Source organism: Chelonoidis abingdonii, chromosome 9 (genome assembly GCF_003597395.2).
Source record: "Chelonoidis abingdonii isolate Lonesome George chromosome 9, CheloAbing_2.0, whole genome shotgun sequence".
NCBI lineage: Eukaryota > Metazoa > Chordata > Testudines > Testudinidae > Chelonoidis > Chelonoidis abingdonii.
This window is the reverse complement of record NC_133777.1, coordinates 71881088-71906476: the sequence shown is the minus strand read 5'-3', so window position 1 is coordinate 71906476 and position 25389 is coordinate 71881088. Positions and strand designations below refer to the sequence as shown.

Here is a 25389-nt window from a genome sequence, read left to right as displayed (position 1 = left end):
CAGCCTTCCCCCTTCCCTAGGGGCTTCGTTAAGGGGCAGCATTCAGCCTCAAGATGCCTCTCAAGCAACTTCACTACTATATTTCCTCTGCCTTTTTCATAGATTCCAAGGCCAGAAAGGACTATTGTGATCATCTAGTCTGTCCTATCATATAGTACAGGTCAGAGAACTTCCCCAAAATAATTCCTAGAGCAGATCTTTTAGAGAAACATCTGATCTTGATTCAAAAAGCGTCAGCAATGGAGAATCCAACACGACCCTCAGTAAACTGCTTCAGTGGTAATTACTTTGGCTATTAAAAATGTACACCTTATTTCCAGTCTAAGCTTCAGCTTCCAGCCACTGGCCCATGTTATATTTCTCTGCTAGACTGAGAAGCCCACCCTTATTTGTTCCCCATGTAGGTATTTACAGATTGCAATCAGGTCCCCCCTTAACCTCCTCTTCGTTACATTAAACAGACTGAGCTCCTTGAGTCTGTCACTGAAAGGCATGTTATCTAATCCTTTAATTATTCTCACAGTTCTTCTTCAAAATATCAACATTCTTCTTGAACTGCGGACACCAGAACTGGACACAGTATTTCAGCAGCAGTCACATCAGTGCCAAATACAAAGATAAAATAAACTCTCTACTCCTGCTCAAGATTCCCCTGTTTATGCATCCAAGGATCACATTAGCCTGTTTGGCCACAGCATCACACTTTTAGCTCATGTTCAGCTAATTATCCACCATGATCCCCAAATCTTTTTTAGGGTCACTGGCTCCCTACAATAGAGTCCTCCATCATGTAATTATGGCTTGCATTCTTTGTTCCTAGATGCATACACTTACATTTAACCATATTAAAACTCTTAGTTTGCTTGCACTCACTTTACCAAGCAACTCAGATCACTCTGTATCACAGTCCTGTACTCCATATTATTTAACACTCGCCCAATTTTGGGGTCATCTGAAAACTTTATCAATGACAATGTTATGTTTTTTCCCCCCAGGTAATTAATAAAGAAGTTAAATAGCCTAAGGCCAAGAACCAGCTCCTGCAGGTCTCAACTAGAAACCCACCCATTCAGTGATGATTCTCGGTTTACAATTATTCTTTGAAATCTATCGGTTAGCCAGCTCTTAATCCATTTAATGTGTGCAATGTTAACTTTATATCATTTTAGTTTTTAAATCAAAATATCATAAGGTACCCAGTCAAATGCCTTACGTAAGTCTAGATATATTACATCAACATTATTATCTTTATCAACCAAATGTATAATCTCATCAAAAAAGATATCAAATTAGTTTGAAAAAACGTCTTTTACATACACACATGTTAATGTTGGCACATCATTAGCTTTCTTCCAGTGTTCTGGAACTTCCTCAGTGTTCCAAGATTTACTGAAAAGCAACATTAATGGTCCAGCGAGCTCCAGAGCTAGCTCTTTTAAAACTTTTGGGTGCAAGTTATCTAGACCTGCTGATTTCAAAATGTCTCTAATTTCAGTAGCTGCCGTGGAACATCCTCCAAAGATATTAGAGCAATGGAAGAATGGTATCATATGATATGATTATATCATCTGTTTTCCCCTCCAAATACATAACCAAAATATTAATTGAATACCTTTGCTTTTTCTGCATTATCATTGATAAGTCTACCATTTCCATCTAGTAATGGACCAGTACCATTGTTAAGATTCTTTTTGTTCCTAATATAATTTTAAAAATCCTTCTTATTGTCCTTATCTTGGCTTGCCATAGATTTTCCCTTGTGTTCCCCTCCTTCCCTTACCAATTGTCTACAATTCCTAGTTTCTGATTTATATTCATTAATATCAACTTTCCTTTTCTTTCATTTGCTATATTATTTTCCCCACCCCTTGTTTTAAAAAATATATGGCTTCCTCTCTAAACCAGGTCAGTTTTTAACTGATACAGCCTTCTTCCTCAATTGTAGCACTGTGGCTTTTCTGGTCTACTAACGTATTCTTAAACAATTCCCAGTTATCATTCACATTTTTTCTGATTAAATTCTTCCTCCCAGTGATTTAGCTGATATTGTTTTCCTCTTTATGAAGTTGGCCTTTTAAAGCACCAAGTATATATGTGTGTGTGTATATATGTGTGTATGGTCTGGACTTTATTCTGATTACACATTAAAAATGTGATCAAGTCATAATCACTTGTACTTAAATTATCGTTACTTTTTAGTTCTGTTATCAGTTCCTCTTTTTTCTGACAAGATGAGGTCTAAAATAGAATTCTCCCATGTTGGATGTAACACTTTTTGAGTTAGAAAAGTGTCATTTACAATATTTAGAAATTCCAAGGATGTTCTAGTATCGGCAGCATGAGACCTCCTGCATCTGTGTCTCAGATCTTACCCCTCCCATATCTGTCCTCAGAGCCATCTAGCCTTTTGTGTGAATTCATAAAACGTTACCCACAGATCCTTCAATATCATCCATTCTTGCCAGAAAATTCTAAAATCTTGAACTCAAGATTCAGAAGCATTAAGTGGAGGTGGAGCCAATTCCAAATATTTTATTCTAAAGTTTAGATGGATTTGTCAGTGGGCTTACAAAGTCTGTGACTGATTTGCGATCCTGAATTGCTTCCAGTGCATGTGTGTTTTGGGGAGGGAGGAGGATTCTGAAAACTTTATTGTTCCTTGTACCACCCCCATCACTATATATATATATGTGTGTGTGTGTTTTAGATGTGCCTAGCATTTTACAGGGCACATAAAGACACAAAACCCCTGCCTTGAAAAGTTTACAATCTAAATTAAGATTAGAACATGGGAGGAAGGTTTGGAAAATCTTTTAAGGATAAAATCTTCGTCCCATGAAAGCCAACTGGAGTTTTGCTATTGACTTTAATGGAACCAAGATCTATCCCTAGGTCGCTAATTTCACACCATGTACTTGAAAATCCAGATGAGTTTGGCTTTAGGGATCAGTGCCAGTGGTAATCATCTTCTTACATGGATCCAAAGGCTGATTTCAGTGGGTGCTGATGTGTTTAGCCTGCACACAGATCAACAGTCCAGGTTGAGTTTTGAACTAAATGTCTGATGAGGAAAGAATCTCACCCCTTTTGAGGGCCACTCTGTAGCAGGTAACAAATGTTATAGCTTTTGGCCTTACCAATTATTTTTATTTTTATTCAGAAATGTAAAGGTCCCAAGGTGTCTTCCTTCAACAAAAACACCAGTTTACAAGGCTTACCAAAACCTGTTGTTTAATTAAAAAAAAAAAAAAAAAGGCAGCACAAACCTCATTCCTGATTAGGAAGATTAATGAAAAGCCTTACTACACAAATTGTACTGGAATGGCACCCTGCAGCTCTCTAAACTGAGGCTCTGGCCTGGTCTACACTACGCGTTTAAATCGGTTTAATGGCCGTTAAATCGATTTAACTCTGTACCCGTCCACGCGACATTGCCATTTATATCGATATAAAGGGCTGTTTAAATAGATTTCTGTACTCCACCCTGACGAGAGGAGTAGCGCTAAATTCGATATTAACAGTTCAGATTATGGTTAGTGTGGACGGAAATCGATGTTATTGGCCTCTGGGAGGTATCCCACAGTGCACCACTGGTGCTGATTTCAGCGTTTGGCAACGCAGGAATCTTTCCAGCTACCAGCCACGCGGTGCGGGGGTGAAGGGAGGGTGACATTAGCAGCGATCTTACATGATAGCAGCCATGCGGTGGGGGAGGAGGTAAAGAGGGGGTTGGGGTTTGCTGGTTCCTCTTAACAGGAACAAGGCATCATAGATCACTGTGTATATGAACGCTGGAGAAGTCATAATTTTTTAAAGCCTTACCATCGCCGCGTGGAAGTTGGGTGCCGGACCTGCGTCTGTGTGAGATCAGCAACAACTGCCACAGGCACAGAATATTTAACGATGCAAAATGCGACCTTGTAGTGAAATCACATGTGCTATGTAAGGTGGATAGTGTTATTCACTGTGAAAGAGTACTAGCATTGTTCTGTAAATGTATCTTTTATCATACTTCTCTCCTGTTTTCACTCCCATGCCCATGCAGCTGCACAGTTGTCCGGTATCCCTACGCCATCCCGAAGGCTAGCTCAGATAAGCGGAGGAGGAAGAGAACTCGAGATGAAACGTTCTCAGAAATTATGGAAGTAACCGCGTGACAGAGCTCATCAAATGAGTGGAAGGATGTGCTAGCACATTACAGGAAAGATGGCAGTGAATGGAGGATAGGAGAGACGCTCGAGGCTGAGAGTGGCGGGAGGAAAAGGTGTAGGCAGGAAGATCAGCGGTGTAGGCAGAAGATCAGCTAGGTGGCGTGATGCAACGCTGGAGCTGCTGCGTGATCAAACTGATATCCTCAGTCGCAGGCGGATCTTCAGGAAGAGCAGCGGGGTTACAGAGTGCCGCTGCAGCCCCTGGGTAACCACCTCCAAGCTCCCACGTCCCATATCTCCCTCATTCAGACGTGAGAGAACGCGTGGGAAGGCTTTCTGCACCCGCCTTACTCCACCACCTGGAGAGTGCCAGCAAAAAGCTGTAATTACGTTGAAATGTGCTTAATGGCCTTTCCTTCCCCCTCCTTCAAATCACAGCGCCAGGACACCTTGATAATTCTCTACCTCTTTTATAATATTTTTAATAAAGAATACATCCAAAGGGGGAGGGTGGGTTGGTTAACGGGAATGACTTTTAAGAAAGAATACATGATTTTTAAATGAACAGAATGACTTTTATAAAGAATACATGATTTTAAACGATACTGACTTTATTTCCTTCAGCAAGCTGTAATCAAAGGGGAAGGGTGGGTTGCTTACAGAGAATGAGTCATCAAGCGGGAGGGTTCATTAAGGGAAGCAAACACAGCAGTCACACCATACCTGGCCCGTGCTGAAACTCATTTTCAAGGCTTCTCTGATGCGCACCGCCTCCAGGTGTGCTCTCTAATCGCCCTGGTTCTGGCTGCTCGTACTCAGCGGCCAGGTTGATTTGCCTCAGCCTCCCACACCGCCAAAAATGTCTCCCCCTTACTCTCACAGAGATTGTGGAGCACACAGCAAGCAGCAATAACAAACGGGACATTGGTTTGGCTGAGGTTGAGCGAGTAAGTAATGATCGCCAGCGCCCTTTTAAACGCCCAAAATGCACATTCTACCACCATCCTGCACTTGCTCAGCCTGTAGCTGAACAGCTCTGACTACTCTCCAGGCTGCCTGTGTATGGCTTCATGAGCCATGGCATCAGGGGTAGGCTGGGGTTACCCAGGATAACGACAGGCATTTCAACATCCCAACGGTTATTTTCTGTCTGGAAGCAATTCCCTTGCTGCAGCCGTTTAAACAGAGCAGTGCTTCTGAAGACCCGAGCGTCATGAACCCTTCCTGGCCATCCACGTGGATGTTGGTGAAACGTCCCTTGTGATCCACCAGTGCTTGCAGCACCATTGAAGTACCCCTTGCGGTTTACGTACTGGGGCCCTGGTGCTCGGGGCCAAGATAGGGATATGGGTTCCATCTATGCCCACCACAGTTCGGAAACCCATTGCAGCAAAGCCATCCACTGTCACCTGCACGTTTCCCAGAGTCACTACCTTCGTAGCAGCAGCTTAACGATTGCTTTGGCTACTTGCATCACAGCAGCCCCCACAGTAGATTTGCCACTCCAAATTGATTCCCAACTGACCGGTAGCTGTCGGTGTTGCAAGCTTCCAGAGGGCTATAGCACTCGCTTCTCCACTGTGAGGGCTGATCTCATGTTTGTATTATGGCGTTTCAGGCAGGGGAAGCAAGTCACAAAGTTCAAAGAAAGTGCTCTTACGCATGCGAAAGTTTCGCAGCCACTGCAAATCGCCACACCTGAAAAACAATGCGGTCCCACCAGTCTGTGCTTGTTCCCGGCCCAAAATCGGTGTCAATGGGTAGAAAGCTGCCCCATTACCAGCAGTAGCTCCAAAACGCAGGGGCCGCGGTTAGGAGAATTCAGCGTCCATGTCCTCATCCATGTCTCGTCGCCGCTCTGCCATAGCTGCCTCCTATTCTCCTCCTGCTTTGCAGTTCATGGTCCAGCATAGACAGCACGAGAGTGCCGAGGTGTTGACAACGGTCAGATAGCGTTACTCATCTCAGGGTCCATGATTGCTGTGCTATGGCGTTTGCTCAGTTCACCCAGGGAAAAGGCGCGAAACGGTTGTCTGCTGCTTTCACAAAGGGAGGGGTGAGGCTGTACCAGAACCACCCGCGACAATGATTTCTGCCCCATCAGGCACTGGGTCTCACCGGAATTCCAAGGGGCGGGGGAGACTGGCCCACAGTGCACCGCTCCAGAAATCGACGCTAGCCATGGACCATGGACGCACACTATCGAATTAACGTGCCTAGTGTGGACGCTCACATTCGACTTTATAATATCAATTTTATTAGATCGATTTTAGCTAATTCGATATTATCCCATAGTGTAGACGTGGCCTCTGTCAGAGCCCTGTAGGAAGACGGGAAAGCCTCAACTGAGAGTGCCTTCTGCTGAACATAGGAAGTGCAGGCCCGCAGCCAGCTGCAATAAGAACCCAGCAGATCCTAACTTCTCTACTGTGACATAAGTCAGTGAGGCCTAGAGAATGTAAAGCTCTGTAGAGCGTAATCAGTGCCTAAATTATCCTTACAACTTTTGCACCTGGTACTCAGCACAGAACACATCCACCTTGCTACCTACCTTATTAGTAAGCTCAGTGGATTAGATTTTTATCAGTAAATGTGAATAAACGTCGATTTCACCACACACATACAAACCGAGAACAAAATTTCCACTGATAAAAATCAAAATGTACAGATAAGGAAAGTAAGAAAAATGCTGCTTGAAAACTTAGAGTTTATTTTAACGCTATTTAAGTTGTATATTTAGATATATGATGTTAACAATTTGTGTTTTAATAGTTATAAAGATTTAACTTTTTGAATCTCAATGTTCATTGTCATCAATTACTGTCTGGCAACCACCACCTATGATTCTGTGCAGAAGTTGTAAGGATAATTTATCCATCAAAATTATAACAAAAAAATCAAAATTGTATTCTGCCAAGCCTACTTATTAGGCATGTGGTGATGTTCCATTAACTCCAATATATTACTAGATAATAGAGCACAGCCAGGAAGCATTATCCAAACTCTCCAAGTGGGGAAATACTCCTATAGCAGAAATCACATTACTGAATATGTCAGTAGCATAGAAAATGTTGGTAGAAAAGAACATGAAAAGTAGGGACCATATGTTTCACTATTAAGAGCTAAATGACACTGTAATAAAGAAATGGAAATCTAAAATCCAGCTGTATAACAGCAGCGAAGTGGAGGAGAATGTCCTTGATGTTCCAAAAATGAAGTCAGAGTGAACAGGGAGATACTATTTTTATGTGTATATATCTAGCTATAGGCTATTTGAGTGCCACTTTTAATGAAGGAGCAGTTTAGAATGAACAAGAGAAAAAAATACTTTACATGCCCAAAACCCCATAAGAAATAATGGTCAAAGCAGATGAGAAGTCCTTCTAGTAAATTCGTTCATGTTTTCTCTGTTGGTTCTCCAGATCAACTGGACGTAAATGGAGCAGCCAGCAGGTGTGTCCTACCTAGACATAACAGATACACTCAACAGCATGGAAGCAGGAAATGTACTTCTAGGCACCTCTACCTCAATATAACGCTGTCCTCGGGAGCCAAAAAATCTTACCGTGTTATAGGTAAAACTGCGTTATATCGAACTTGTTTTGATCCACCAGAGTGCGCAGCCCTGCCCCCCCCGCCCCCGAGCACTGCTTTACCACGTTATAGCTGACTTTGTATTATATTGGGTCACGTTATATCGAGGTAGAGGTGTATATATATATATTTCTTTCCAGAATCTTACCAGTAAGATAGACAAATACCATAATTCTTCACAGACATTTTTATGTACGTCTCATATATATTTATAGATATCCTCACATATATTGCGAACTGTTATATGTTCATATTTGATGAATAAAATAAATTAATACATTTTACTTCGATCACTAGCAAAACAATTAAAGAGATATTAAGAGACAAAATTCTTTAAGTGCCTAAAGGATAATGGAACCAAGAGCAATAAGCCAGGGATGTATAAACCACAAATCATGCCAGACTAATTTGATCACCTCTCTTTTGTTGTTGATTGAATTACAGAATGAGTAGATGAAGGGAATGCAGTAGCTGCAATCTATCTGGACTTAGTAAAGCATTTGATACAGCGCTTCACAAAATCTTACTTGAAAAATTATTTCAAATTGGCTTGGTTATAAGCACTGGCATATAACAGCATTAATAACAACAACACATTTTATTTATATAGCTCTTTTCTGCCAGTGCCTTTCTAGGTAGTCAACAAAAAACACACCACTCGCATTAAAAAAACCCAAAGTATGCATATGAATTCAAAACAGGGTGAAGGGCAATAAAACAGCGAAGTTTAGAGTTAGGGGAAGCTGTCTGCAGCAGGATTGGTGTTAAGTCTGGTTTTATTTAACATCATTATTAATTGTTTGGAAAGGATCAGACACCACATTAACTATAAAGCTGATACTTGTATGTTTAGGGGAATTATTACCTTTCTCTGAAGCATCTGATATTGGCCACTAACAGGAGAAGGATACTGGTCTATCTCAGAGCCAGTCTGTTCATTTCTATACTCCAACGATAATAAAATCAGGAGGTCACTGAGGATGGGGAAGTCAGACAAAAAGCACCCAGAGGGCTTAGAAACAGGGAAGGAAACAAAACAAGACTCAGACCTAGAAAAAATGCAAGCCAATACATTTTGGAGAAAATCACATCAAACCATTTAGTGGAAGGCAGAAACCTGGAAAGTGGTTAATGCCAAAAAAGGCTTGAGGTGATGATGGGCAGTAAAAGGCTAATCAGCCTATAATGCAATATGACAGGAAAAAAAAACAAACACCCAAATTCTGGCCTACATAGGCAGCAACATTGCATCACAGAGCAGAGATAGTCCATCTCCCTAGAGCTCAGATGAGACCACACCTGGAATACTGCAAACAGTTCTGGGCAAAAAGCCAGGAAACCATCAACACATTTGAGGACATTCAGAGAAGAGCAACAAAAATGATGAAGAAGCTGGAGGGACTGACTTACAAGGGCAGTTAAAAAAACAAATATGGAGTGCTCCACTTTAATGATGATTAAGGGAGAGAGAGAGAGAATCATCTACAAGGATGAAGAGGAGAGAGGAATTGTTGAGGATGGCTCAAAGGGGTGTAAGGTAAGGTAAGTGTGGGCTCTTCAGCAATGAGTGCCATTAGACTGTGGAATAGTCTCCCGTGGGAAGAGGTGGGATCTCCACTGCTGAGGAGACAAGGCACTAGAGATCATCCAATGAAGAAGAGTCCTGCACTGACAGGGGAAGAGACCAGATGAACAAATAGGTCTCCCCAAAGTCTAGTTTCTGGAGTACTAGTAGAGAAGATTTTCTTCAGCGTGGGAGTGATTTTAAGGGTAGAGGTTCTGCATACAGCTATACAGTTTGTACGGACAGAGTCTCTGCACAAGCAAATTAAGTGTACAATTGCACACTTTTCTCTTTTTTGAAAATCTAGCCCTAGTGCAATTTTGGAGAGGCACCGGGTACAGCACCAGAATGAGAAACAGGCACACTTCACGTCACACATCCTCTAACATCCATTATTACACTTCAAAATGTCTAGTCTGGCGAGCTGCCAATATAATACCCCCTTCTTCATCCTTGTCATGCTGGGGCTATGCCCTTATCAGCTGCTCAGCCTTGTTGCATCATCATTCTGCCATTCCAACAGGCATGTGAATTCTCTCTTTTTACAAAATACAATAAATAACAAGGAGAGAGATTAATTAAGGAGACCATAAATTGATCCCAGGGCTTTGCTGCCTTAAGTTATGTTTTCTCTCTATTTGTAATTTCTTTTCTCCTTGATTAAAAAAACATAGCTTAATAAATAATTCCACACTTGCTATTATATCCAAATTAATTATATATTTTAAAAAGAAATCAACATATTTGTTACTGGAGCACCCGTGGGGGGCAACAGAAATCTTTGAGTTATTTGTACAGAAAATGCTCCAGCCTAAGTACTTCCTCGTGAGAAATTCATTTTTTGGTCCCAAAGCACATTTCAGGTGGCATTCATACAGCTATCATTTTGCTCAGCATTGAAATGTACCCACTTCTAGGGTGGAACACAACAGCCATTTAACAGTGCCCCCAAAACATTGCACATCAATTTACGGCAGGGAGTGAAGAATAGCACATCTAAGTGACAATACAGGAGGACTTTGGGGAGGTAGACTATAGAATATAATCTCCCACTTGGAAATAGGGAAAGACACTAGAAGCCTAATATCAAAGAGTGGGTTCCATTTCCAGCACCAAGTCCCCACCAGCTTAAGGCAAACCTGAGCTAAAGGCAGCTGTCAGGGACAGAGGCATCATGTCACTGCGGTAGCTCAAGAGATCCTATGCAAGCTCCTTTCTTATCCTGCATCTGCCTATCATAGAACTAAGATAGTCTGATGAGAGTCCGGGAACCAATAGGGAAGCCTGATTTTCCTCAGCCCAGGAGGCATGCTGGTACAAGGCAGGGCTCCTTGAGGGAAGGGACAGAGAACACCCGGGGAAATTAAACAGGAGGAGGGTGCTCCCAGAAAACCTTCCTCCCTCTTAGAAAAAAAAACAGTGTCATAGAACTGAGCACCAGGCTCAGTACGTCCTCACTCCTGGTCCTCATAGGTCCTGACTAGGTCAAAATGTCCTTCCCTCCCTCCCACAGCCCCACCCAGACAGGCTTCTCTTCATGCCACGTGGGCAGAAAAGTGTTAACTGTCGCCACCGTTTCCAAAAAAAATGGCTACAAATCCTTGATGGCAATTAAACAAATAAATAAATAGAAAGACTCCAATTTATAGAAGGCAGCAGTTTCCCTGGTTCCTCCACTGGGAGTCATCATGTCATGCTTAATCTCTCTGTTAAATAAACAGCGCTATACCGCAAGACAGAACAGGTGGCAGAGAGCTGACAAGGGGGCCCCCTAAAGAGAGGCGCACAGGCCTGATCATTAAATACCACAGGTGTCCCAGCAGTCGTGTCGCTACAGTGTGTTCAGATGTACAACACGGCATGGGCACAGGCCAAAGGTAGGAGATTAATACTACTGGTGTGGAGGGAAGAAGTGAAAGAGAAGGATGAGAGTGGGGAACACAAGAGGATCTCTCAGGAGGCAATAAGTAAGGCTTTACCAAATTCATGGCCATGAAAAATGCGTCACGGACCGTGAAATATGGTTTTCTCTGTACTTTTATCCTACTATACAGATTTCACAAGGAGGCCAGCGTTTCTCAAACTGGGGGTCCTGATTGAAAAGGGGGAGTTGCAAGGTTATTTTAGGGGAGTTGCAGTATTGCCACCCTTACTTCTGTGCTGCCTTCAGAGCTGGGCAGCCGGAGAGTGGCGGCTGCTGGCTGAGGGCCCAGTTCAGAAGGCGGCAGCAGCACGGAAGTAATGGTAGCAATACCATACCATGACATCCCTGCCTTCGGAGCTGGGCTCCCAGCCAGCAGACACTGCTGTCCATCCATCCAGCCCTGAAGGCAGCACAGCCACCAGCAGCAGTACAGAAGTAAGGGTGGCAATATTGCAACCCTCCTATGATAACCTTGCAACTCCCCTGGTCCCATCACAGCCCACTTTGGGTCAGGACCCCTACAGTTACAACATTGTGAAATTTCAGATTTAAATCTCTAAAATCATGAAAAATTTACATTTTTCAAAATCTTATAACCGTGAAAATGACCAAAACGTACCATGAATTTTGTAGGGACCTAACAACAAGGTAGTGAGGCAAACACACAAATTTAGCACCAGTACCTGTTCCCCATCCACTGATCTGCAGTATCCAGAAGGATAAGAATGGAATTCCTGTTCTCCCTCAATCAACTGGTTCTTTGCTCATCCTGCCTGCAGACACCATTTACCCCTCCTATAACTCTCTGCTGCCCCCAACTGGCTGATTAGAGAAATGGTGTTAACAAGCTCTGGAGGGAGTTGGGTCCATTTCTCCATGGTCTTGGGAAGTTCCCTTTGAGGCAGTAATGCCTGAGGTGGGAGAGTAGAAGCAAAAGTAGGGAAGATCCTACAAGCTTTGAGAAACACCCACCCCACGGATACAACAGCTCCCACGTGCAATGTGGAGAAAACCAGAGATGATTCCGCCAGTCACACATCTCAGTCAAGCTACCCCGTTAATAAATAGCTTTCAGAGCAGCCCCCACCCCCACAAAGCAGGACAGTGCTGTGGTGCCAATGCTGCTGCTGCTGCACAACCCTTCTCCAAACTGCAGCAGAACTTCTGGGTCCCTAAACCTGTGCGGCAGAAGTGGGGCTGTTTGGAGAGAGTGTTTCGTGTCTCAGCATGCACATGCCCTGTATCACGGGGAGCGCATCTCAGCCCAAGGATGGCAGTGGTTTTACCTTCCTCTCTCTGTGTTGGCACTACTTAATGTAATGACTACTAAGTCCTGTCGGCAGATCTGAGCCAATGGATGCAGCTACATAGGCAAGACGTCCCCTCCTTCTAGTTTTTCGTTACCCATCTGGAAAATTGCAGAGGTCACACGAGCTTTTACCATATCAAAATGAAACTTTCTTGTCAGCAACAAAAGGGACAGCTTCTTTACCCCTATTCCAGCAGCTGCCTCACTGCCGCAGGCTTTTACGTGAGCAGCAGACACTGCACTGTGTCAAGACAGATCTCTCTTGTGCTGAGGAGTCTCCCATCAGCTCACCCCTCCCCATCCCACTCCAGGATTGCCCAGGCACAGGGATCTCAGCCTATGCCATACTCTCTCTGCACTCAAGAGGCAGAAACTCCAGATTTAGATTAAGGAAAAAGTATCTGTCCTCACTCCAACTCACAGCCTCCCTCTGTCAGTCCATTCCTCCCACCTGGTCTCACCTTCCATTTTAGAAAGGAGCAAAGGAAGCAAAAGAGACACTTCCTTTTGCAGGGAGATTCAGAATCATGCGGGCCCCCTGGCTCCAGCTTCCAGCAAAGCAACCCTTGCTCTGAATTAGAGATAGGTGAACTGGTTTGGGCAGAAGGAGTTTCATCCTAATCCCAAACTGAACAGGACATTTGCCATGCTTGGAACAACTGTTATTTTTCACATTTCTAGAAGCTTCCGCACTTCCTTGGCCCAGCTGGTATCAGAAACAAACAAGGCAAAATGCCACATCAAAGGCTGTTCTTTTCTTGAGATATCCCAGGACCAGCTGGAAGCAAAATGTACCAGATACCTCCTGGGGAAGCCTGTTTCTGGCCCAACTGTGCAGACTGACAAGATAGAGCAAGCTCAAAGCGGGTCCAGAGAGGCACCAAGCAATCTCCAGTCACCAGCGAGCGTAATGTTGGGTCGTATAATAACAGCCCAGATGTGTACTAAATACTTCAAGATGGGGCCTCTGAGAGGTCTAGTCTTGGAGCCTCAGGGAGGAAACTTCTATGACTAGAGGAGCAATGAAAGATGAGAGACAGAGGAGAAGAGGGCAGTGACTCCACGCTGTCCTTGTGCTGTGAGAGACTGAAGCTATGAATTACTGGAACAAAGAGAGGGAATCCACTAGAAATATATAGCCAGTGTGGGGAGAGGGCATACCTTCCTTTGTAAACGTGGTGACCTATGGTTCTGCACGAGTTTTCATGGCTAAACTTGGTACCCTATTTTCCTGTGGCATGCAAGAGGTTAACATGGTGCTTTCAACTCCTTGAATTATACCAGCATATAATTAGGCTTGGCAGAATTTGATTTTTATTTTATTTTTTATAAATGTGACAGATAATACCGATGTTTATTTTTCCTATTAACTTTTTATGAAATTTTCACACACACACACACAAACAAGCTATCCATAAATGTCTCACATGTGTTAACCATTTCTTACTTAACTTTAGCTATACCTGAAATAGTTGACTATATCATATGAATAGTTAAAATATAAACCAATTCTTGTATTATCATTTATAAATAATTTGTTTATAAAATCCAATTAATTTTAAATCTTATTCTGACTTATCCTTATTTGATGTACTGAGAAATTGAAAAAAAAAAAAAGATGATGATGATAAAGAATAGAAGCAAACTTGAGGGGGAAAGAGAAGAGGAGAGAAGGAAATAGGCAAAGAGGAGGTGGCGAGTGGGGAAGGCCCATCACTGAGATATTGCCAGGAAAGCACCCCATACCTCAGAAAAATTCTGAGGTATCTCTGTCACAGTATACAGTTCCTTCCATTGATTGCCAAGTTTATGGTGCCAATGCTGCAATCTTCAGTTGTTGGTCGCTTTTTGGATTTCCATTTCTGTAGCACTAGCCTTTTAGCAATTATGAGTGCTCTGCTGAGCCAAAGTTTTTCACATTTATTCAGCTTCCAATAGCAATGTGAATTTTTAAGCAATTTTTTAATCAATTCAAACTCTCACAATTGTCAAAAATTATGAGTTTTAGGCTTTATTTTTATCAATTTAGATTTTTCACAGTTGTAGGAAATGATGCGGGCCGGGATCAGATGTTCATTATTTAGTGGCAGTAGGCATTGAGACACAAAAAGTTAAAGCTTTATAACCATTAAAACGTAAACCGTCAACAATACTGTATATACACAGTAAATATCCTTAAATCAAATGCTAATAAGTTCTCAAGCAGCATCATTCTTCTTACTTTGCCTATCTGTAAATTTCAATTATCATCTATGGAAATTTGTTGATTTGTGTGTATATGGTAAAAATTGACATTTAACAACATTTACTGAGAAAATCGAATCCTTTCAAGCCTATATATAACCCAACTGCCACAAGTGCCCACACTCCATTCAGCTAGCCCTAAAGGAAAATAAACTGATTTTCAATATACAGTAGTTAGAAATGACGATCAGCAATACTAGCCTCGAGCTCCAGGTCTCTCTTCTGAAGCCGAGGCAGGGTACCCAACACAGATCCCAACCATCCACTGGAGAAAGAACCCCCTTCCGCCCCCACATTCCTTCTCAAGAACTTGGAATGTCAACTAGAGACAGTTCCCCACTCTACAGCCTGGATCGTGAAACACCCTGAACACCAGGCATTAGAATCACAACCTGATTTGTTCCTACAGCATGCTGAGTGCGGCTAATGCAGCTGACTTCAGGGACTAGGCCAGGCATTTTTCATGGGGGCCATTAATTTTTAATAGCATAGTTGTACATTGAAATGAAATGTCTGAACGTTAATGAGGGTCCTACATGGCTTCCACTTTCAGCAATAAATACATTAAATAAATAAATAAAGCTACTAAACATCGCTATCCCTGCTAGATGCTCAGTGCTTCCCAAAACACAGGCAGAGGTGTTACTCCATCACAGAAAAGTAGACATTAGAGATGGAAGAGGCCCATTAGATTATCCAATGCACATTGCTCTCTACAATATACTCGCCAGTGTTCTCTCCAGTAGAGTTTTAAATAGTTCAAATAACAGAGCTTCTACCATTTCCCTTGGAGAATTCCATGGCCTTAGAGAGTCCAGGGTTCAGAAGTTATTCCTCAGATCACACTAAGCTTAAATTCACAACTGAACAATATCATCCCATTACTGTTGTAAATCTTCCTTAAGAACTCCCTCTCCTTCCCCCGGGGGTTTACGCTGTACTTGTGCGTGTTCATCACATCTCCATTTAGGTGTCATTAGGTCAAGAGCTGTGCTCTCTGGCTGCACAGTTTAGGGATGGGCTATTTGATTGCAGGAGCCTTGGCTAAATGGGAGGAAAATCTTGAGGATCCTTCAACAAGCCAGAGAAGGAGAAAGTGAACTACAAACTCCATGGAGCACATTTAGTGCCCTAGAGCCTTTTCCAAGAGAAAGACAGGGAAAGGTAGTATGGACAGATCACAATTAAAGTATTAATTAAAGGTGACACAAGACAGAAAAGCAAGGAATGGGTCTCCCAGTTTCTCCCTGTGTTACTCTGCAGTGCTACAGCACCAATACCATCATTGTAACAGACAGTGATTTGCCCAGTTGTTGTCAGCCTCAGAGGAGGATCCCGACAACTCCATATGGTTGAGAGAAGAATTCAGTCTCCATGGCCCAGAAGGAATTCCCTCCAAGTCAGATGAAGGAAAATGATGCAAATGGTACAAGTGCTATAGATAAACAGAGGTCTTAGGTCTCCAGGTCTATCAATCCACCATCTTTCAATTCATTTTAAAACGGAAAGAACACACAACATTTCAAGTGACAAGCACAGGTTGGAACTGAAAAGGGGATGAGTGACCCAGCAGCAACAACACTGCTTTCAGAGGAGATACCTTGAGGATGATGGCCCATAGGGAAGGCTGCTCTGATGAGAAAAGCTCAGCAGTGTGAGACTTCACTGCTGTGGAACTGAGATGCCTGCAGAGCAGAAAGCAGGACCAAAACCAGTATGACTCATCCATTTCCAAATCTGCAATGGATGAAGGAAATCCCCTCAGCCCCTCCAGCATGAGAGAGACTGTGTAATTAACCCTATTCTTCCCCCCCAGGAACTGCATGCAAAGTTGTGACCCCAACGTACATGAAGTTACAAGCCTAGTGCACTCGCATGTCCAGCCAGATCACCAGCCTCCTACTGTTCCTCATTAACCCAATGTCCTGGAAACCCTGAAGCTCCAATCTGTTCCTGCTTATTAATGTTCTGCTGGCGAAGCAGCAATATGCAAAGCACTTGGATTTGGGAGTTTGCTTTTGGGTTTGCTTTTTATAATCCAGTTGTTTACTTCCACCAGACCAATTTGGTGTTTGCATCTCAATTTAGCTGCAAACAATTCTGGGTGCCACTAATGTGCTTTGTGAACCATTCATGCCACTCACTGGAGAAAAGAGAAGAGAACCAGATTTGCATACTACAGTCTTTCACTAGCCAAAGTCTGTCGTTGGGCTCTTTCCATCATTGTTCCATTAATGTGACTGGTGCATCCTGGAGATGGCAGGAATCAGGATACCCAACAGATAATTCATAGAATATCAGTGTTGGAAGAGACCTCAGGAGGTCATCTTAGAAAGAATGAATGCCCAGAAAAGCAACAAAGGTTCAAGGAGAACTGGAAGGTCTGATGTATGATGAAAGGCTAAAGGAACTTATAGGAAGCAGAGGTATCTCAAGTCAAATTAAACTACTTATTTGAATTCCTTAAGTAGTTCTTACCATTGCTTTCAAGTAATATTCAATTTTGGGTTAAGAAATTAAAGTTGATGCTTGACAGATGTTTGGTAAGTGCATTTTGCAAGCACTTCTTTTAAGCAGTCTCTTAAAACTTCAGGTAGAAGTATTTTTTCTTTTAGATCTAAGCAGTTGCAAATCTTCTACTAAGCATTTCTCCAAGCAGTTCATAGGAGTAAGTGGCATACATCTCTGTTCCCTTCCAAAGTCTTTCAGGGATGATGCTTCTATCTGGCACAGAGAGGCCAAGCTTGGGCAGAATTTACTCTGCCATCTTTGTTTATGTAGCCAGGTGACAAGGAATCTGGTTGCTCTTAGTTAGGATAGGCAAAAAGTCTGCGGCTACCTGGTGTAGCAAGACAGTAAATGTAAATGCAGACTAAACGTCCAGTGATTGGACTAGAAAAACAATATCTACCATATATTAAGTCCTCACTTTAAGTGCAGGAACTGGTATCAGAACCTTGGTAAAGGGAACAGGAATGCTGGCACAACACAACCTTGGGTGATACTGGTGCACTTCCAGTCCTGTGAAAAGAAGATAAATGGATCCCTCTAGAGACATGCCGTTGTAAGCAGTGCAGTGTTTTCTCTTGAGGTTCACCAAGACATGCCTGGAAGAGTTTTGTTTGACCATTGCTGCTGTGGTTATGGATTGTATTTTTAATGGAAGGCGAGGTGCATACATACTGGGAGCACAGGGTTTCACAAGGTGGAAATCAGAAAACAAAATAAAATGGCACTTTAGCGGAAGATACAGATGCACTTATAGAAGGAAGCCCTAGTGAAACCACATGCCCTTTCAATCCATTTCCCAGGTTTCAAGGCAGGGAAACTAAGAGATGTTGAGAGCAGAAAGCAAACCTAGGGACTTTTAAAACAAATAAAAAGATACCACCAAGGAATGGTCCTGACATTGCAGGATGCTGAGTGCCTCCAACTTCCACCAACATCAGCAGGAATCGAAGGAGCTCACATCTCACATCAAGTGCTCAGCACGTTACAGGACTGTGCCCAAACAAAGCAGCAGAAGCCTGTTACCTTTTACTAACTTTTGTTCTGTTGGATGGTTCACCGTGGATTTATTCATGACTCTTTCTGTGGCCAGCTGCTGTTTCGTATGGATGGCTGCTCCTCTCCCGTAGCCTTGACACTGGGAGGGAATCACCCCTGTGACATGAACAAGTCTGGTAGGATAAAATAGAAGGGTGCTGAACACCGATTCCTTTGCGGCAAATCAGTACTGACTTTATGGTTTCTCTTAATTGCAAATTTATTTTACTTCCTGTACAGCTTCAAGGAAAAAAATAAACTGCCATGTAATTGTACTCAGACACGGGCAAGTCAATGGCGGTCAGGATTAAGTCTCGTTGGAGAGGCAGGTCATGTCACTTAAACATTTTTTCCTCTTTAAGCTACAGAGATAATTACACTGTTAAGGAGGGAAACAAAAAAAACGAAGCATGCATCCAAGCTCTCCTTGCAGGCACTGGTCCCCTTGAAATCAGAACCCTGGCATTGCTTTGCAATGGACGCAGAGGACAGCTACCATCTGTTTACGGAAAAAATGTTAATAACCCCCAATCATAATCAAATAGGCAACCACTTTACTTTAAGTAGCTATTAACTAATGCTAAATTGCAATGGAACAGCTCTGTGAGTATTTTTGACATGCACATGCACATCAGCAGCACCAGTGCTCTGATCAGGGCTATTGGAGTGAATACCAAATGAACTGAGTGATGTGATTCTTGAAACACTACGGAAAGGGTAAAGAGCCTCTATTTACTATTATTCTCCCTCTCTCTTTCCTTTCCCCCTCCCCTCTCCCCTTTGCTGTTTCCGTTGATTCAGCAAATGTAAAAAGACAATGGGATTTCAGCAGATGAAGCTACATTTGGGCTGTCAGTCACTCTTCACCCTTGTCCTGCATGATGAACCTGATTGGGGGACCAAAAACTAGTTTGTAGCTGAGCCCAGCAAACAAGTTTAGCTACGCAAGACAAGTCATTTTGTTCTGTGTTTGTGTAGCACCTCACACAATGACTGTAGGACTGCTAGGTGCTATGGCAACACACACAATAAATAAGTATATTTGTTTCTGCTCTGCTCTATCCTCTTTCATCCAAAAATATTGTAGTTATCTTACAAGCATGAATTCTTGTTTATTTTTTCTGTAGCACCAAGAGTACCTACAAATACAATACAATACAAATAAGTATGAGCACAACATCCCTGTCCCAAAGACCTTACAGTTGCAATAGAAAACATGCACACAAAAGAGCACCCGCAAGCCAAGTGTTAGCACTAGAATGTGCACATCTTGTTGTCTACCTGCCAAAGTACTTATGTGACCATGCCCACTGATGTGTCCAAGTATCTTGTAAGCTCCTGGACTTTCCTGTAGCTTTATTAAATTAAACTTCTTTTCCCAATATGTATTCTGACTACAGTTTACTGGGAGGCTTTGGGTTTATAGACTTACAGGAAGAAGGGTGATATTAAGGTTAGGTCTAAAAGTATTCTATCCTTAGTACACAGGTAGGGAAACTGAGGCACGGGGAAGCAAAGATTAGTCCAAGGTCACTAAGTGAGTCATTGGAAGAGCGAGGAACAGGAAGAGAACCCAGGAGCTCTGATTCCGAGTCAGCCTGCTCTAACCACGCTCCCTCCCGCACCTGGGACTAGAAACCAGGGGCTCTGATTCCCAGGTTCTTATTCTAAACCACTAGATGACGGTCCCTCCTTGGTTAAAGATTCATTCACATGTCTGTGTACAAAAACTCAGATTAGCCCTCAGCCATTATTGCAGATTACGTCTGTGCCTTAGATACTTTCTGTTTAGGTATGTGTTTTGCCTGGCTGTTCTTTCTCCAATGTCTCTCTGTTCTGCAGCTAAGCCTAAGGTACACAAAGGGAACTTTGTTTTCCATTTTCATTTTATCTCCCCTAACCCTGAGTTTCCACATTCCACGGCCCGGCAGTCGCTGATAGCCTGTCAAGCAACATTTTTCTCCACTCTGTTACATGGAGGCAAATCTTCAAGGAGGCCTGAAAGGCAGGATTGTGACCATGATCCAATATTAACGAGGCGCCTCCTCTGGAGCAAGCAAAGAAACTCAATGAGGATGGCACACAGCCATCCTCCACAAGCTCACCAGAACGATGACAAACAAGGAACATGGTGCATTATAACCCACATCACAAGGGGCCTGTGAAGCCGCCTCGACGCCAACCCTGCTACTGTTCAACTGGCAGAGCAAGTATTTTGCACCGTTGGTATTGGACAGACCAATAGCTGGGTCATAACCTCAGTCATGGCTTTGCTGGGACTCTGCCGCACAGACCTGGAGCTGGGAGGAGCACAGCTGCTCTCAGCTGTGACAGACAGCATAGACCATGTGAAGGAGGTTAGCCTGGGGATGGGAACAGCATCCACTCTGAGATCTCCAATACATACATACATAGTTGGGTGACCTCTTCTGCAAGGCAGACTGGATGCTGCTCCCTCTGCAACCTGTTACTGCCACTTCTACAGCCTACCTGAAGGGGTCACTAGAGAGCAGGGTGAGGCATCTATTTTCTGGGCTATCTCTGGGATGGGCAGAGAGAAGAAAGCAGAGGCACTGGCCTAAGCTCCCAAACAGGACTCAGATCCATACCTATTAGCTAGGAAATCCCTAACCAGGTCCTCTCAGATTGCTCTGCTCCTTTGCTGTGCTTTCAGCCCACGTGCACAAAGCCCAGGACTGGAGTTCCTCATTCTCTGCCCTCACCTCCTCAGAACGCAAGCAGCCACCTGCCTGCACACCCTGGTAAGGTTCACTCCCCCACCCCCATGCCAGCTGTCATCCCCCCCCTCTTATTCACTAGGCATTAACGTCCCTGCTCAGCCTGCTGGGAAGAGCACAGTAGAGGGGGAGGAGGAGACAAGCTTACAGGGCCCCCACAAGGCGTTCTGGGTTACTTGAGTACACAGCATTCTGTGGCCATGACAAAAACAACAAGAAAAACCTGCTCCTACAATCCTGCCAGGCTGGGATTTCAATAGCAAGTGGCAATGCATCAGCTGGCTACAAACTGCTCGTGAATCAGGGAATGATGCTCTGTACCCAGATCAGGCCTTTTGATTATTATTACTCTATGTTTTAATCACCAACCACATGCTTGATGCTGTGTAGGACCTAGTTCCAGCCCCAGAAAGCTGCAACAAAATCGCAGTGGGAGACTCAGAGGAGAGTGCAAGTTTCCAGAGGATTTTTGGTTGTTTTGATTTTTGATTACACTGTCCTTCTCTAGCATGACATTGTGGCAGTAAAGATCTTTGCCAGAGGTTAGTGTCCAGGGGTGAGCCTTCAAGAGATATGAATGAAGAAAGAAGAGTAGCTTGGCAAACTAGATTAGAAGTAGAACTACGAGTCACCAAATGAAATTCATAGGCAGCAGGTTTAAAAGAAACAAAAGGAAGTATTTCTTCACACAACGCACAGTCAACCTGTGGAACTCCTTGCCAGAAGATGTTGTGAAGGCCAAGACTATAACAGGGTTCAAAAAAGAACTAGATACATACATGGAGGATAGGCCCATCAAAGGCTATTAGCCAGGATGGGCAGGAATGGTGTCCCTAGCCTCTATTTGCCAGGGGCTGGGAATGGGTGACAGGGGATGGATCACTTGATAATAACCTGTTCTGTTCGTTACCTTTGGGGCACCTGCCATTGGCCACTGTCAGAAGACAGGATACTGGGCTAGATGGACCTTTGGTCTGACCTGGTATGGCCGTTTTTATGTTATTAGGGAGCTCATTCCACAAATGGGAAGCACCACAGAAGAAGGTAAAGTTGGGAGACTGAAATAAATGGGACATCATTGGTGGAATGAAGGGAGGGGGGACATGATAGGAGATAAAATCCAACTTGTAGGCTAGGCTTAAGAGCTTGTCTACACATATGGCACTGCAGCGATGCAGCAGCACTGACAAGGCTGTAATGCTTAGTGACGACAGTACCTATGCCAACAGGAGAGCTTCTCCCATCGGCACAGGTACTCCATCTCCTTGAGAAGCGGTAGCTATGTCAACAGGAGAAGCTCTTCCATTTACATAGCATTGTCTACACCAGGAGTTCGGTCGGTGTAACCGTGTCATGCAGGAGTGTGGATTTTCTGCATTGCTCAGGGGTGCGATGTAGTTATACCACCACAAGTGTGGTTCTCAAACTAGGGCCATCACTTATTCAAGGAACGCCCCTGGCGGGCTGGGCCAGTTTGTTTACCTGTCAATCGCAGCTCCCAGGGGTTGTGGTTTGCTGCCCCAAGCCAATGGGGGTTGCGGGAAGCGGCGGCCAGTACATCCCTCGGCCCGCACTGCTTCCTGCGGCTCTCATTGGCCTGGAGCGGCAAACCGCGGCCACCGGGAGCCGCGATCAGCCAAACCTGCAGACGCAGCAGGTAAACAAAGCCCCCGGAGGGCCCGGCTGCTTTCCCTGAACAAGCGGCGGCCCTAGTTTGAGAACCACTGGTGTAGACCACACCTAAGTTATTCAAGGCCTTAAAGGTGTTTAGTGAGAAGTTTGAACTTTTATTCAGTGGCTGGATGGATGCCAATGGAGGGTTGCAAAGATAGAGGATGATAGGATCTGATCAATGGGGAAGGAATTGCATTTTAGCCACTGTGTTTCAGGCAGACTGGCAGGGAGTAATGCAGTCATCAGCTGGTTGCAGCCATGAAGGCAAGATGCAGCCAGGGCATTAGAATGAAAGGGTTGCATTTACAAAACGTTGAGGAGGAAGAAGCAGCCATATTCAGCAACACAGTCTTGTTGTGTGGGAAGAAGGGAAAGGAGGAGTCAAAGGGACTGTGAGCCTAAGTGATGGGCAGGATGGAACAGAGAAAGGAGGAAATGGAAAAACCAAGAAGCTCTATGCTGGTGATGGGCCATCTATGGCCATATATCAGGAGATCCTCTGCAGCACAGGCGTGGGTAGAGGAAAACAGGGCCCATAGATTAGTGAGTGATCAGCCCAGAGATGAGAGTTAAACTGTACAAATCGATACGGTCACCAAAGAAAAGGTGTAGAGGGAGAAGTCATGGAAAGGGTCCCCAGAGTGTTGGCTGAGAGAAGAGAAGGAGGAACAAAGGTGAAGTTTTTAAGGAGAGCAGATTAGACAAATTTACCCTAGTGGCAATGATAAAGGTGCTGTAGAAGATATCAAGAGAGCTACGTGAGCCCTTGTGTCAGCAGCAGATACTTCTGCTCAGCAGGAGCATGTGCATGTTTGTCTAAACGTGGTGACAGAATGCTACCGATTGATAAGGAGCCTTCAAGGCTCAAGATCCAGCCACTCATCCAATAGCAATGCCAGTCACTTTCACACTAACTCCACGTGGACTTGGGGTCCACAACTCCCAACAACAACCTGCATTTCCAAGATGCCTATGAAGGCTGTGATTGGCTACATAATCAGTGAACCAGGATCAAATCCCACATGAGACATCTCCCTGAATTGTAAACTCATGTAAACACTGCAGATTCTGTCTGTCTAACAGCCTTACCAGTAAAACCCCTAAAAATTAAGTCTGCAGGGGGACATTTATATCTACAATTTATTATCAGAATAACAGGGACTCCAACTTAGCACAGCAACTTAATGAAAGGAAATCCATGTTTTTTCTTGATAAAAGCTTGTGCTATCTAAATCCTGCACATGCCAAAAGGGAATATTACCACAGCACATGCCAGGCTTCTGGGGAACTCAAACATCATTCAGGATTCACATTCATGGTTACCATAACCCCTTAGTGCAAACACACATCTGTTTATCCATCAACAGAGGTGAGTTACCCACGTGATATTCACATTCATCTCTCTGTTTTTCATGTGCATGGGAATATTTATTATTTTCTTTTACCCATAACATTTTGCACTATCAGCAGCAGATATCACAGCACTGTACAAACATTCCTCCTGTGACTCTTAGATAATCCCCCGCTCCACCCCATATGAAGTTGGTAAACTTCATCTCCACTTTACAGATGGGGAAAGTCAAGCAGAAAGCGTAGTTAAGCCAGTTAGTTGTGCGAGATCACAAAATGAGTCAGTGGAAGAGCTGGGAATAAATGGTAGAAATCATGACTTCCATTCCCATGCTCCCCCCACCAATCTGTACACCCTAGCAGATTGCTCCCATTAATGGGCATATGAGTTAAACATTGCTAAGTTGCTACAGTAGTTCTGCTGTTTAATTAAAGTCCTGGGCAAGCGCAAGCCGTGCCCTCAAACATTTCAGCCTGCTCCTCAAATGCAGGCCCCAGCACGGCTGGGCAATCAGCTGCCACTCGGAAGCCCTTGAAAAGGGTTGTGTTAACCAAAGACCACGTGTTTGGCTGTACAATGCCTGTATTAACAAGGATGGAGGCTGGCAACTACTTTGTTATGTTATAAACCTGTCCCAGTAGGCTCTGCTGCACACCACCAACGCTCCAAGGCTGCGGATAAACACAAGGCAAATCATGAAAAACAGACTGTGCTCAATGATTCAGTTTCTCTTGGCACAAGCCCCATGATCCTGAAGAGAAGCAACTACGTTGCTGGGGAGAACTGAAAGAATGGCTCCATATGGCAAACATCACTGTCTTCTTATTGGCTAAGCAATACCTAGCCTGCCTGAAACAGTTCCCATGAGGATGGCCATGAAGCAGAAGAGGAAACGAGTGAAACATTCCAATGGGGAGGCAGCTGGAAAACCCCTCGCAACCTGCTGAAACATCACTTGCTCTTCACAAGCGCCCCACAGACTCAACCGCATATTCTCTTCCTTCACAAACCGACTCTAAATCCACCCTCCTTCCTTACTATCAGGAACTGGCCAATACACCAAGGAGGCAATTTCATGTATTTTCACCTTCTGCCCCAACATACCCAAACCTGCTTAACACAGTGCGGCCAAACGACATTTCCCGTGAGACCTATAAGAAGGCAAAGGGGGATAGGTAATATCTTCGAGAGAGAGAGAAGCTTTCGAGCTCTGAGTACATTCCCCAGACCTGCAGCAGAGCTCTGTGTAAACTTGAAAGCTCATCTCTCTCACCAACGGAAGGTGGTCCAATAA

The 25389-nt window shown here is 43.8% G+C and overlaps 1 protein-coding gene across 3 annotated transcripts in view; it reads right to left on the bottom strand.

The window, feature by feature from the left end:
- Window positions 1–25389, bottom strand: part of NTRK3 (neurotrophic receptor tyrosine kinase 3) — a 456641-nt gene that overhangs the window by 165332 nt on the left and 265920 nt on the right. The gene's annotated exons all lie outside the window — the stretch shown is intronic.